At 42.8% G+C, this 13,149-nt stretch overlaps 1 pseudogene across 1 annotated transcript in view; it reads left to right on the top strand.

The window, feature by feature from the left end:
- The window catches only part of LOC309352632 (craniofacial development protein 2 pseudogene), a 244,138-nt pseudogene that overhangs the window by 115,402 nt on the left and 115,587 nt on the right, over window positions 1-13,149 (top strand). The window lies entirely within an intron of this gene.

Genomic DNA, 13,149 nt, shown 5'->3' with positions numbered 1-13,149 from the left:
TGAGAACACTGTCCAACCATTTCGTCCTCACTCATCCCCTTCTCCTTGTTCCCTCAATCTTTCCCAACATCAGGGTCTTTTTCAGGGAGTCTTCTCTTCTCATGAGGTGGCCAAAGTATTGGAGACTCAGCTTCAGGATCTGTCCTTCTAGTGAGCACTCAGGGAAGAAGAAGAAGAAGAAGAAGAAGAAGAAGAAGAAGAAGAAGAAGAAGAAGAAGAAGAGTTGTTTGGATTTGATATCCCGCCTTTCACTCCCCTTCAGGAGTCTCAAAGCGGCTAACATTCTCCTTTCCCTTCCTCCCCCACAACAAACACTCTGTGAGGTGAGTGGGGCTGAGAGACTTCAGAGAAGTGTGACTGGCCCAAGGTCAAGGGCTGATTTGGGTTTGATCTTCTTGTAGTCCATGGGACTCTCAAGAGTCTCCTCCAGCACCATAATTCAAAAGCATCAATTCTTCGGCAATCAGCCTTCTTTATGATCCAGCTCTCACTTCCATACATCACTACTGGGAAAACCATAGCTTTAACTATACCAACCTTTGTCAGCAAGGTGATGTCTCTGCTTTTTAAGATGCTGGTGTCTTTTAATTTCATGACTGCTGTCACCATCTGCAGTGATCGTAGAGCCCTGTGTGGTTTACTGGATAAAGCAATAAACCTGGAAATAGCAACTTAGCCAAAGAAACTGGGCCAAACACAATCTCTGATCCAGTCATAATCTCTCTATGTAACCTATCTCACAGGAAGAAAATGAGGGAAATGTAAGGGTGAGATGCAAAGATGATAAATAAGTACCGGTAATAAAAAAATCCAAGCTGTATTTGAAGTAGGATCTGTATTTCACTATCACATTTATTCACTGCTTCTATGATTTTATACCCCGCAAGTGTCTCAGTAAAACAGGATCCTGGTCTTTTTGTGTGCGAGAGCACAGCCATTTTGGATACCGTGATCTCGAACAATTTCACACTTTTTGGGGGCCCATGCTCTCATGTGAGAGCACAGCCCCCCCAAAAAACCCGGATCTTTTGGATTCTGTGACCTCACATGGGTCAGATTACTTGTGTAGGAGCACAGCCAGGAAGTTTTGGGATTCAACCTAGTCGGGGGTGGGTAAGTGATTTGTTTGTTTATAAAGTATTTATTGCCCCCCTTTTGTGGCACAGCCCATGCAAAGTGGCTTACATATCAGAAAAGTGCAGGGCAATTCAAAACAATTAAATCTCTTGGCACACCACTCAAAAGTTTATTAAATGGCAGACCTGCCTACAGGCTTACAGTGTAATGGTATCTGATCAAGTGGACTCTCTTCCATGAAAGCTTTATGCCATAATAAATTTATCAGTCTTTAAGGTGTCACAAGCTGCCTAATAATAGAATACAGTCGCTGCTTAAGGTTTTTAAAGCTGTACTTAAAGTTAGTGGCATTTAAAGGAGTGGTGGACTTCATTCTGCAATTTTGGTATACAGTGAACGCTCAGGTTGCGAACGTGATCCGTGTGGGAGGCACATTTGCAACCCGCAGCGCCGCGTCTGTGCACAGGTGGGTTGCGATTCAGTGCTTCTGTGCATGCGCAAAGTGCAATTTAGCACTTCTGCGCATGCATGAGCGCCGAAACTCAGAAGTAACCTATTCCGGTACTTCCGGGTTCGGCATGGTGCGCAACCCGAAAACGCGCAACCCGAAGCGTCTGTAACCCGAGGTATGACTGCAATAAAAAACAGGGCACAGAGAGATATTAATTACTGGGTAGTAACAGTGCAGATTTTTGTTCCTGTAATCTTGGTTTGTTCAGGTTTCTCCAGTACAATATCCAGTGCCTAATGCACCGATACCTAGGGTGTGGTTCCTAGGCAACGCAGCCTAATTTAATATTTGCAGACATTATTGTGCTGAAACCTTTAAAAAAAAATATATGCATCCCCTCTATTCTTCATTTCCTTCTATTCCTGTGTGTGGGATAAGTATTTCATGTGTGTCTTTTGTTTCAGCTGTTTTTTATGACTGTACCTCCCCGCTCCCTCCCCACATGCTACAAAAATACAGTATATATATTTTTATATGGTTTCTTAAATTGTTTCTCCCCTATCTCTCTCTGGACACCAGGGTTTCAATAAATATGGTATGTTTCATGCTGCTCTCAGAAGGATCCCCATTTTTATTTTCTTGCACAATGGAATAAGAAAAATGGGTCTGGAAATTAAATAACTTGTTGAAGAAAAAGACAAGGAGGGACAGGAACAGGGCCAACACTACCAATTCCGGGGGCAGGGGCTTGCAAATACAGTGGTACCTCAGGTTAAGTACTTAATTCGTTCCGGAAGTCCGTACTTAACCTGAAACTATTCTTAACCTGAAGCACCACTTTAGCTGATGGGGCCTGCAGCTGCTGTCGTGCCACCGGAGCCCAATTTCTGTTCTCATTCTGAAGCACAGTTCTTAACTTGAAGCACTATTTCTGGGATTAGCGGAGTCTGTAACCTGAAGCGTATGTAACCTGAAGTGTATGTAACCAGAGGTACCACTGTACTGACGTTCCAAAGGCTAGACCTTTTGGGATACAATCCTGCCACTGCTTTTTGTGTTCAAACTTTCTACATTCAGGAATTATTTTCTACAGAGACTTGTCACCAAAGCTCTGGAAAGGATTCTGGGTGTTTTAGGACACATGGTCAGTTCACTCTGTACATTCAAGACCAGAGAGATTGCCAGGCACCCACTGAGGCTCATGGCGTACTATAGAAGGGGACCTATGGTTAATTCATGTGGCCTCCTCAGTTTCTGCTACCATAAGCAGCAGTAGAAACAGGGAGAAGAACCAGTACCCTTGTGGCGTTAGCATATGAGAGTGCTGGAGGTGAAATAGTTAAACAGGTTACCCAATCAGAACCCAGGGAGGTGGAGTCAGAGGGACTATAAAACCAGCTCTGGGATACCGTTTATGAAACCACACGCTTGTTAAACTGCAATAAATAAACAGAAGTTTATGTTCCACTTTAACCCTGACTGGACTCAGTATTGTACCAGGTAGAGCCTGGGTGGTGGCAGCGAGAAATAAAGTGGTGGCACAGGGATCAATAGACAGTGAAGCTTCTGGGGACCATGTGTGATCGCCACAACCCTCTCCATACCTCCCCCCCCCCACTCTATTGAAAGTGGTACCTATCCAGGCACCTTGTGACAGTCCTCTCCTGTAGGGAGTACCAGCAGCTCTTCTTTTTTGTTGCCCATTGGCAGCCATTTTGTGTTGGCACCCACACCAAAGGAGTGAAACAAAGGAACAAAGCAAGAGAGAATAAACCAAATAGCCCTTTACAACAGGTCTGAGAACATTGATTCAAAAGACTACACATGTGAAAAGGAGCTCATATTTATAGAAAATAAAAATGGTGCTGTTTGTAAGGAAGACATACTGGGCAGCTGCGAGAATGGTTTACATCTAGCGAAGATTTTAAGTGGAAAAAATGAAGTGGCAACAACAGGCAGAGATGGACATGTGTTTGCAATGGGAGCAGGAAACCTGGGGTGTTTTTTCTTTAAAAAATGTGTTGAATTAAAATAATTTAGTTTAATTTGTAATAATTCAGAAAATCAATAAAATAATAATTTAAAAATAAAATATTTTAGAATTTTCAACAACAACAAAAATACCTCATTTTTTACCCCAAAATCACTGGTTGCACCAACTGGGTCAAGAGGGAGAGGCAAGTGAATGGGCAGCAAGAATAACTGTGAGGAGGAAGAAGAGGACCTGCAATGGGAGCATCTTGCCCAGAGCCCCTTAAAAACAAAAACTCTGGTGAAATGTGATCCTGAATAGACAGGCAGTACCTTATTTGGTGTGGTACAGAACTGACAATAAGAGCTAGGACTGAAGCACAAGAAGGTCTCCATTAGTGTGTTTGTTAGGGCTGTAGCATAGTTACCTTTAGACAATAGAAGAATTACTATTAACCCACTGCAGCAGTCTCTGGCACTCATTAAGGTAACACTGCCCCAGAGTCACCCCATATGAACTCCGGAACACACCCAACATCCCCTGTGGCTACACATTGCAAGGGAAGCTCATCATTGATGAATGAGTTTCCTTTTAGGGAAGCTTCTCTGCCTATTACTATTTTTCTCACTGAGGAATCCCTTTTCGTAAGCCCAAAGAAAGAACACAGATGGAGAACCATGTCTTTTATTATTATTAATAATAATTTTTATTTACTTATTAGATCTCTATCCTGCCCTTCCTCTCAAAGGAGCCGCAGGCAGCAAAACACAACTAGCAAAACAAGACACTTAAATATAAAATCAAAACACATTTAAAACATTTTTTCTTTTAATTAAGAGCATCTAAAATGATTAAGAACACCTGCACTTTACCCTTCAGCACTGGAAACTACCAAAGCAATATTATCCAATTGGATTAACTATTTTTAGAGAGGAACACGTCTTTAGAGAGGATCAATGGGAGAGGGCTGGAAGTTTGAGTGCAACTCTCTTTGTAGTAGGGGGGCTTCTGCATGGACATAGTTAGGGACCTCCAACTTCCCATACTATTGCTGTATCTATCACCTCTGGAGCTGACCTCTCTATCTCTTTGATATTTAGACATGTGTCTCAGGTTGCATCATGTTTTGGACCTCAAGATGAGAGGTCACCTTGAAGCCATTCTCTGAGAACAAAGGAGCAAGCATGACTGTTGTTTTCCAGACTAGTTAGCTAGACCAGGACTAGAAACTCTCCTCTCAGAGTTATGTATTTCCTGTAATATAAAACTTTGTTATTTTCTTACTCTACAACCACCTCTGGGGGGGGTGATTGCAAGAAGTAAAGTCTACTCTTTAACCGATTTGGGTGCTCACTCTGCACCCAAAAGGGTTTCAATAGGTAATTGACCCAGTTAACCCTAATGGAGACCAGCCAGCTTTCCTTGTGATTTGGCGACTGGGTGGTGAGCCAGAAGAAAGGAAATCCCCTCAAATACTAACAGTATTTTCCCCGTACCCAATACCATATTCTTCCTCCCATTCTACTAATGGAGGATATCCACCAGCTTCATGCCAGTGATACCCTCACCAACTGTTGCCTAGCCCTTGAGCTTCCTCCGGCTAGGCCTAAAAAACCACAAATGGCAAATCAGTAGCAAATTATAGTCAACATAAATCTCAAATTGGGTCAGGGGGAGGCAATGGGCCAAGATACTACATTAAGCACAAAGGAGGCACCTTTGTTTCAGAAGGCGGAGACCAAATTATTCTGCAATGCTCAAACTTTCAGCAGTACTTTTTAATAATAAATTCTTGTCTTATTGGCACCTCCCAGGGCCTTGCATGAGCCATCATTTCAATTGTTTATCGCACAGATGATTGATCGCCAGATTGTGGGCAGGAGGAGAAAAGGGAGAAACAGAATTTCCTTTCAGTTATTTTCAAAACCCTGCCAGGAATAACTGCACATACCCTGCATTTTGCAAACGCGGTATCCTCCTAGAGGCTTTGCAGAGTTGCCCTTTTTGTTATGCTCACTCATATTGGGAACAATAGATGCATATTTTCAGCACAATACAAGCTTTCGTATTTCATTGTATTTCATTACAGTGGTACCTCAGGTTAAGAACTTAATTCGTTCTGGATGTCGGTTCTTAACCTGAAACTGTTTTTAACCTGAGGTACCACTTTAGCTAATGGGGCCTCCCGCACAATTTCTGTTCTCATCCTGAAGCAAAGTTCTTAACCCGAGCTACTATTTCTGGGTTAGCGGAGTCTATAACCTGAAGCGTCTGTAACATGAAGCGTCTGTAACCCGAGGTACCACTGTACTGTGGCCATCCAGAACACAGGACAGATTGTCCTTGTACACATCTCACCTGTCGACGCAGCTTTTTAAACAGAGAAGAAACCATACAAAGAGTAGCTCTTGTCTGAGCTGATTTGATAGTGTATGACAGGTGTAAACTGCAGATATTGAGTGATGTAGAGCTTCAAACCCTCACTCTGTGTTTTCTTATAAAATATAGAACATTTAATTATAGTGACTGATTGCTCTCATTTCTCTTGCACCCCAGAGCTGTGATAATTTGATGAGAGTGCTTCAGAAATATGAGGATTGAGAACTTAAATGTCTCTTTAAAAATGCACCGCAGAAAGATCCCCATGAAGCACAGCACTTTAAAGCCCAAACTTAGAAGTGATTCCGAAGGAAGGAGGTTCCCCACCAAAGGAGCAAGATGGGTTTTAAATGTCACTGTGAGATTAATATGCTTCGTTATCAATTTGCTGTTGCTGTTCTTGAAGATTAATGCTGTTCAGCACTGGTGAAATACAATGAGTAACAAAGTCAATAATTAATCAATATTGTTCACATGGAAGTTTCGGACTAAGCACTTTGGTTTTCTTTCGTGTGGGATGGATACCAAGTCAGAAATTGCAATGCAAATTGTGGATGGGGGAATTGCTAAATATCCAATGAAATTCTAGCCTGATCACAACAAAATTCACCTGGCTCCACATTTTCTTGTGTTCATCATTTTTTAAAAAGCAACTGGCTGGTTAAGGAAGCAGGCTAACAAAGCATGAAGGATTTGCATAGGCATTTGTGATAAAGTGGTAGAAGTATTTCAAAGAACAAGTTTCTTTAAACTTTTCAGATCCAGGACCCACTTTTAACCCAAATAAGCACCAGGGGACCCGTTTCTTAATCTTTTACCATCTATTTGCATGATGGTAGCGCTCCTGTTCCATCCCACTTTGGATCAGCTGAAAACCAGAGTCACAGAGTAACAAGGCATTTTTCTAGTCCAGGGATAGGTCAAATGTGGTAGGTAGGCCTCTTTGTCTTACCCTGGGGACTCTTGCCACACCATACACATGTCATGGGCCAGGAGTCAGCTTGGCCTGCTCAACAGCAGCCTGAAGGGGGAGAAGGTGGAATGACCCCACCTGCAGCTGATCAGCCTTCAAGGACACAGAGGGGAAGACACTGATGAGAACCAGCTGGCTTCAGCCTCCTTAAGCTGAGCTTCCAGCAGCAGTCTGATGTTGGTAACAATGCTTGTAGTTTCTGGTCCTACCTTGCTGCTTCCTACTCATCTTGACCCCACGATCATCGGATTCCCTAACTCCTGGACCATCTGCCCACATGGACTGCTGTTCACCCAACCCTAGGACTGGACCTGACTTTGGATGCAAGTACACCTCAGAGACCCTTCTGGTTGGCTCGACTTCCACTCCACTCAGCTCTGCACATTGCTGCTCAGCAACAAGGCTATGTCAACACGGTTCACCTCTCACCAACTTTCCTTCATACCATCCCTAAGTGTTTTTGTCTGGCTGAAGTGTGTCCTTGAACTCTGATATTGCCTCTTAGTTCTCTGGATGGAGGACAGAGAGGGTTGTGTGAATGTGTGTAGAAATTGTACAAAGGTAAAATTTTACATGCATTGCTTCACCTGCTTTTGCCTCTAGTCCTGCCCACCACCTGGAAGGTGGCCCTGAATGGAACGTGACATGGCCCTCACTCTGCAAAGGGTTCCCCACCCTCATCTAATCTATCCATCTTTCAGTATGGTACACTGGGGCTAGCAGAGGTTCTCCAGAACCTTTCTTAGTCTTTACACCCATGAGTACAGCTAGGTAATTTTAGGCTATGGAGATAGTAATATTATGTGGCTCTTTAGATGGTATCACCTCATTTACTTCAGAATGTTGTCAGGCTTATTTCTGGTCAGCTATCCCATTCTGCTGAGTGGGGCCTTAGGTTTGTGCCCTGGGCTCTGCTGCCAGCACCTAAGTTTTTTAACCGGAGATGGAATCAGCTTATGCACTCAAAGCATATGTTTTGTTACTGAGCCATAGCCATTACCTATGGAAGAGTTAAGTAAGAAAATAGGAAAGGTAACTGGAGCCCCTTAAAGTTGAATTATTATTATTTTTTAAGTTGGAAGCAACAATTGCAGATCTCCTTTGTCACATCTGCTATGGCCGTCAGAGACTTGAGCAGTTTTTCAAAAATCATTCTATAATATATTTTTGCTAAGTTCTGCCCTTTACTGTGACATTCATGTTTCCATAGTTACTAATATAAAACTGAGAAAAGAGCAAGGAAAGTTCAACAGCAGATGAAAAAAGGAACACTACGAAACTCTGGTCAGTGGACATGCTAATGAAGATATAAAAAAGGTAAAGGGACCCCTGACCATTAGGTCCAGTCGTGGACGACTCTGGAGTTGCGGCGCTCATCTCGCTTTACTGGCCAAGGGAGCCAGCATACAGCATGACTAAGCCGCTTCTGGTGAATCAGAGCAGCGCACAGAAATGCTGTTTACCTTCCCGCCAGAGTGGTACCTATTTATCTACTTGCACTTTGTGCTTTCGAACTGCTAGGTTGGCAGGAGCAGGGACCGAGCAAGGGGAGCTCACCCCGTCGTGGGGATTCGAACAGCTAACTTTCTGACTGGCAGGCCCTAGGCTCTGTGGTATAACCCACAGCGCCACCCACGTCCAATGAAGATATAGATGGGTTAAAAAAACAACAACCCCTTTCAGGTGGGCCTCAGTGTCACAACCTACCCAGGGTCTCCCCATCTGCATGCCCCATAGATTGCACATGCATTTGCATACAAAGGGAAATGAAGCAGCGCCTGATAATTGAGCTCTTATTGCACTGCACCTCTTAGTGCATTGCACAGGCCCACCAGCAAAAATTATGTATGTAATTTAGGTGGCCATTTCTAGAGAGAGGGGAAATCTGTGTTGATGTACAGCAGATAAACTTGAGAGCATGCATTAATAATTTGCATTGCAGCACAACCAAGGAATATATTCTCTGCTCCATGTGAACGGCCAGATAACTCAAATGTAATTAGCTGTTGTCAATAATCTCCTTAGTCTGGAATTATCCTACCATATTAGGGAAGTGGCAGATCATCTAGTAGGGTGCTTTTCAAACGTTATTGAGCCCTTTACTGAAGGCTTTCTTCTGGTAATTGTCTATTCTGTATAGTGAGCCTCTTGCCTTAGCCTATGGACCAGGGGTCAGCAACCTTTTTCAGCTGTGGGCCAGTCCACCATCCCTCAGAGCATGTGGTGGGCTGGACTATTTTTTTGGGGGGGGATGAATGATTCCTATGCCCCACAAATAACCCAGGGATGCATTTTAAATAAAAGGACACATTCTGCTCATGTAAAAACACGCTGATTCCTGGACCGTCCGCGGGCTGGATTGAGAAAGTGATTGGGCCGCATCCGGCCCCCAGGCCTTAGGTTGCCTACCCCTGCTATGGACACTATGGCCTTGGAAGACTTCCAGCTTGATCCTAATCCCATGCTCTTGGTTGTAGTGCAGACCTGGAACCATCTTCCTGATCTGCCTTCTTCATTGGTTGCCCTGAAACAATGCTGAGGTAGCAAAGCCAAGTACAAAAAGGGTGTTGGAGTCAAGCCTTTCAGAATTAGTGATAGTCCATTGGTGTTTGAAAGGGACCCTGGTGCATCTGTCTGAGCACCTCAGGAAACTCCATTCCAAGCTTTCTCCCAGTATCTATGTCCATGCAACCTCCATACCCTCCAAGTCCTGATTTTTCAGGGGCAGTCCCAGAATTATAGACGCCATCCCAGTTTCTGATTTGAGTCTGGAACATCCCGGTTTTCCTTTTACCTCCCCTCCTTGTCTCGGAGAACATCTAAAAGTGGTGGATAGATCAGATCACACACCCACACACACCCACACACACACACCCAAACATTCTCATAGTTGTTGTTGTTGTTGCTGTTGTTTCCTACCTTTTCTCTGACAGGAATTCGAGGCAGCTTACAGCTAAATTTTTATTTCATTCCATTTATCTGTTGAAGGTGTTGGACATGATCCATTCCTTCACATGTATTTTTTTTTCTTTACAACAATCTTGCGATGTAGGTTAGGCTGAGAGGTTGTAATTGGCTCAAGGTGACAGATGTATATGTATATGACATCTATGTGTGCAGGAGATCAAATGTCCCTATTTTCATCTGAGGAACATTGGAGGGTATGGATCTCCATGGACCATTTGTAGTATGGAATTTTGTTTGTGCTGAACCAAGAGTACTTGGTTCAACAGTATTTCTGTGAGCCGCTCCAGATTATTTGGGGGAGAAGGCATATATTGGTGGGTATCACACCCATGTGGGCAGATAGCCCTTCCCTTCTCCCACTCTCTTCATTTTGTCAGATATGAGGGGGTCATATGGGGCCCATAGGAGGAGACAGGAAGCAGTAGCAACAGAGCCTTTTCCTATGAGCACCAGGCAGGTGCCATTGTAATTGCCCACAAGACACGGGACTGCTGTTGACACCAGGCTGGGTGTTAAGTCATTAAATGGCCATTTTCCACACAGTATTTTTGGCTGTGTACTTAAGAGTTTGTAAATGTGTATATCTAAAGATACAGAGAGATGTAACAGATGTGTTTGCAAACTTACATACCATGCACAGTGCCAGATTTACATATAAGCTAAGCAAGCTATAACTCAGGGCCCCACTCTCTTGGGGGCCCCCCAAAAAATTAAAGGGGAAAACCCTGGATGTACATTTCCAAAATATAAGATAAATAACAAATAAAATAAAACCTGCATACAGCAACAGTGTATTTTGTTATGTGCAAGTGGCTTTAGATACCTATTAGGTCCATAAATTACCATACAACATATATTCAACACAGAAAAACAGCGACAATTTTTTGTTGACAAAGGACAGCTGGACATATAAAGGGCCCCATTACCTTCAGTAGCTTAGGGCCTTATCAAACCTAAATCCAGCCCTGACCACGCAGATACCCTTGTCAGAGAATCAGGATTGACCATTAATCCCTGCTAAGGAGACATTCAGTGCAAACCTGGATTTGCTTCTGTGTATTGTGTGAAACAGTTGTGTAGCTCTTTTGAAGGGAGTTAGTAGATTAGTGGGCCACATTTCACCTGACAATAATATTTATGCTGCCTGCATCCTTGAGTAGAAACAAGATCTCATATAGATAAATCATGCTTCTTCTTTCCTGCCCACTATTTTCTTTCTTTTTTTAAAAGATAATTTCATACCATGGGGCATGTGGTGTTTAATGGATGCAGCAAATGAACCTTTATGCAAGGCACATGTTGTATTTTTTCAGTAAAGAAATATGGGGTATATAATAAATTTAAAGCATGAAATATGAACAGCATGAGAAATGCAGCCAGCTCCAGGGTTCTCTTGCTTTAATGATCGCCTGCTTGTCACAAGTATTGGAAACATTAATTAAAATGAATTAGTAATGATTTTAAGCATGTGATTGGTGTGAGCCTATTTCCTAGTCGAGAGGAAATGTAATTTAATAGAATAGTTTATTATACAAGTTGCTTTCTTGTTCAGACTCAGCAACTTTAGGATTTTTCATGGATGTCATCATTTATTATCTCTGCGATGCTCTGCTGAATAGCATTCTTTTGGTCGCCATGAATAAATTGATGTGATGTGTATTGTATTCAGGGAGATGATTTGTAAAGGAGGTTAAAAACTTGTGGTGCAATAATCTCCAAATTTCTTAGAGTGGGGAAGCTGTTTCTGGTACAGTGGTATCTCGGGTTACAGATGCTTCAGGTTACAGACGCTTCAGGTTAGACTCTGCTAACCCATAAATAGTACCTCAGGTTAAGAACTTTGCTTTAGGATGAAAGCAGAAATCGTGCGGCGGCAGCAGGAGGCCCCATTAGCTAAAGTGGTACCTCAGGTTAAGAATGGACCTCCAGAACGAATTAAGTTCTTAACCCGAGGTACCACTGTATATGGGGGTGGTTGTTGTTGGTTAACAATGGAGTTAACCTTTCTAGTAGGGCGCAAACCTGGGCAGTGTATATGGAGGTCCTGGGCTGCCCAGACCACAAGACCCTCCCCCTCTCAGCCTTGCTGATGTGGGCCAAAGGAAAGCAGAACCAACTTGGCACCAACTTAGCTGCAGGTGTTGCCAGGAGGAGGCATACAAGGCGCCATCCAACTGTCCTAGGGACTCCACTCTGGATTTCTGTAGGGTTTACCCTTTGCCCTTTTCCTCTCCTGAAGATGCCCCACAAGGCAGTGGGTATATATTTTTCCTCAGGGTATACTTCCAAAGCCTTTCTCATGAAAGAATAGAGCCACAAGGCACATTTATTTGTTTGTTTTTCAAGTGTTTGTAGTGATTTAAGAATTATGAGCTATATCCCATCCACCCACCAGACCCAGTCCAAAGCCATTGGACTGGGCCAACATTACTGTGAAGTCTCCTGGTTGGCTATAGCATATACAAAGCCCAAACACTTTACATGTATGGTAAGGTAAAGCTGAATGTAATCCTCGAATCGAATGTTGTCAATCTAAAAAAAAACAACAACCTGCAAGATTATGCCGCGATAATGGACATATTGCTACTTCAGTGGTGTATCGGGGCAGTAAACTTTATTTTGTAAAGACATCTTTCATGCTTCTCTCTTGATTGAAAAACAATCATTTTTCATAGCTCCCTCTTGACTGAATTTCCATATTTGCTCCATTTAAATGTTATTGTTCTGGTCACCTCTGGCTTTTTCATTACCTTGAGCTATGCAGTGATTCCCTCCTTTATTAGTATGAAATTGAGCCTTAAAACATGCACATATTAAGTACCATATAACATCATTCTCCCCTCTTCTAAAATTGTGCTCTGTCTGTAGATTTGCAGTAATATCATTTAGCCTGCAAATATATATTTTCTCAAAGAAAAAAAAGGTATCTGTTTACTAAATAGGATGCACAGCTGGAAAATAACTAAAGAGGAATGAGGCAGGTGTGAGCACACAAAATTACTGTGAGATATGGAAATCGTCTAAAGCCCCACAGAACAGCTGGCTTTTATTTATAGCTTGACAAAGGAATTAGCTCTATGAACACCTTTTGAAACTGTTGGCTAGGTTTCAAATGGAGTTAATCCTCTGAGAGTCATAAATCCCTGTCATCCAAGTCCAAGGAGAATCCTTGATGTCTAAGAACTTCCTCACTTAACAGTTGTAGGTGAACCTTGGATCAACATAATGAGAAAATAGATATGGGCACCACTCAGCTGAATGGAGAATGAACAGCACTCTTGTTCCTAAAACTACAGAGAAGAGAAGACTCGGTAGAAGAAATAAATACAA

The sequence above is a fragment of the Podarcis erhardii genome, assembly GCF_964252035.2.
Source record: "Podarcis erhardii genome assembly, chromosome: 11".
In the NCBI taxonomy this organism is placed as follows: Eukaryota; Metazoa; Chordata; class Lepidosauria; order Squamata; family Lacertidae; genus Podarcis; species Podarcis erhardii.
This window is presented reverse-complemented; position numbering and strand designations above follow the sequence as displayed.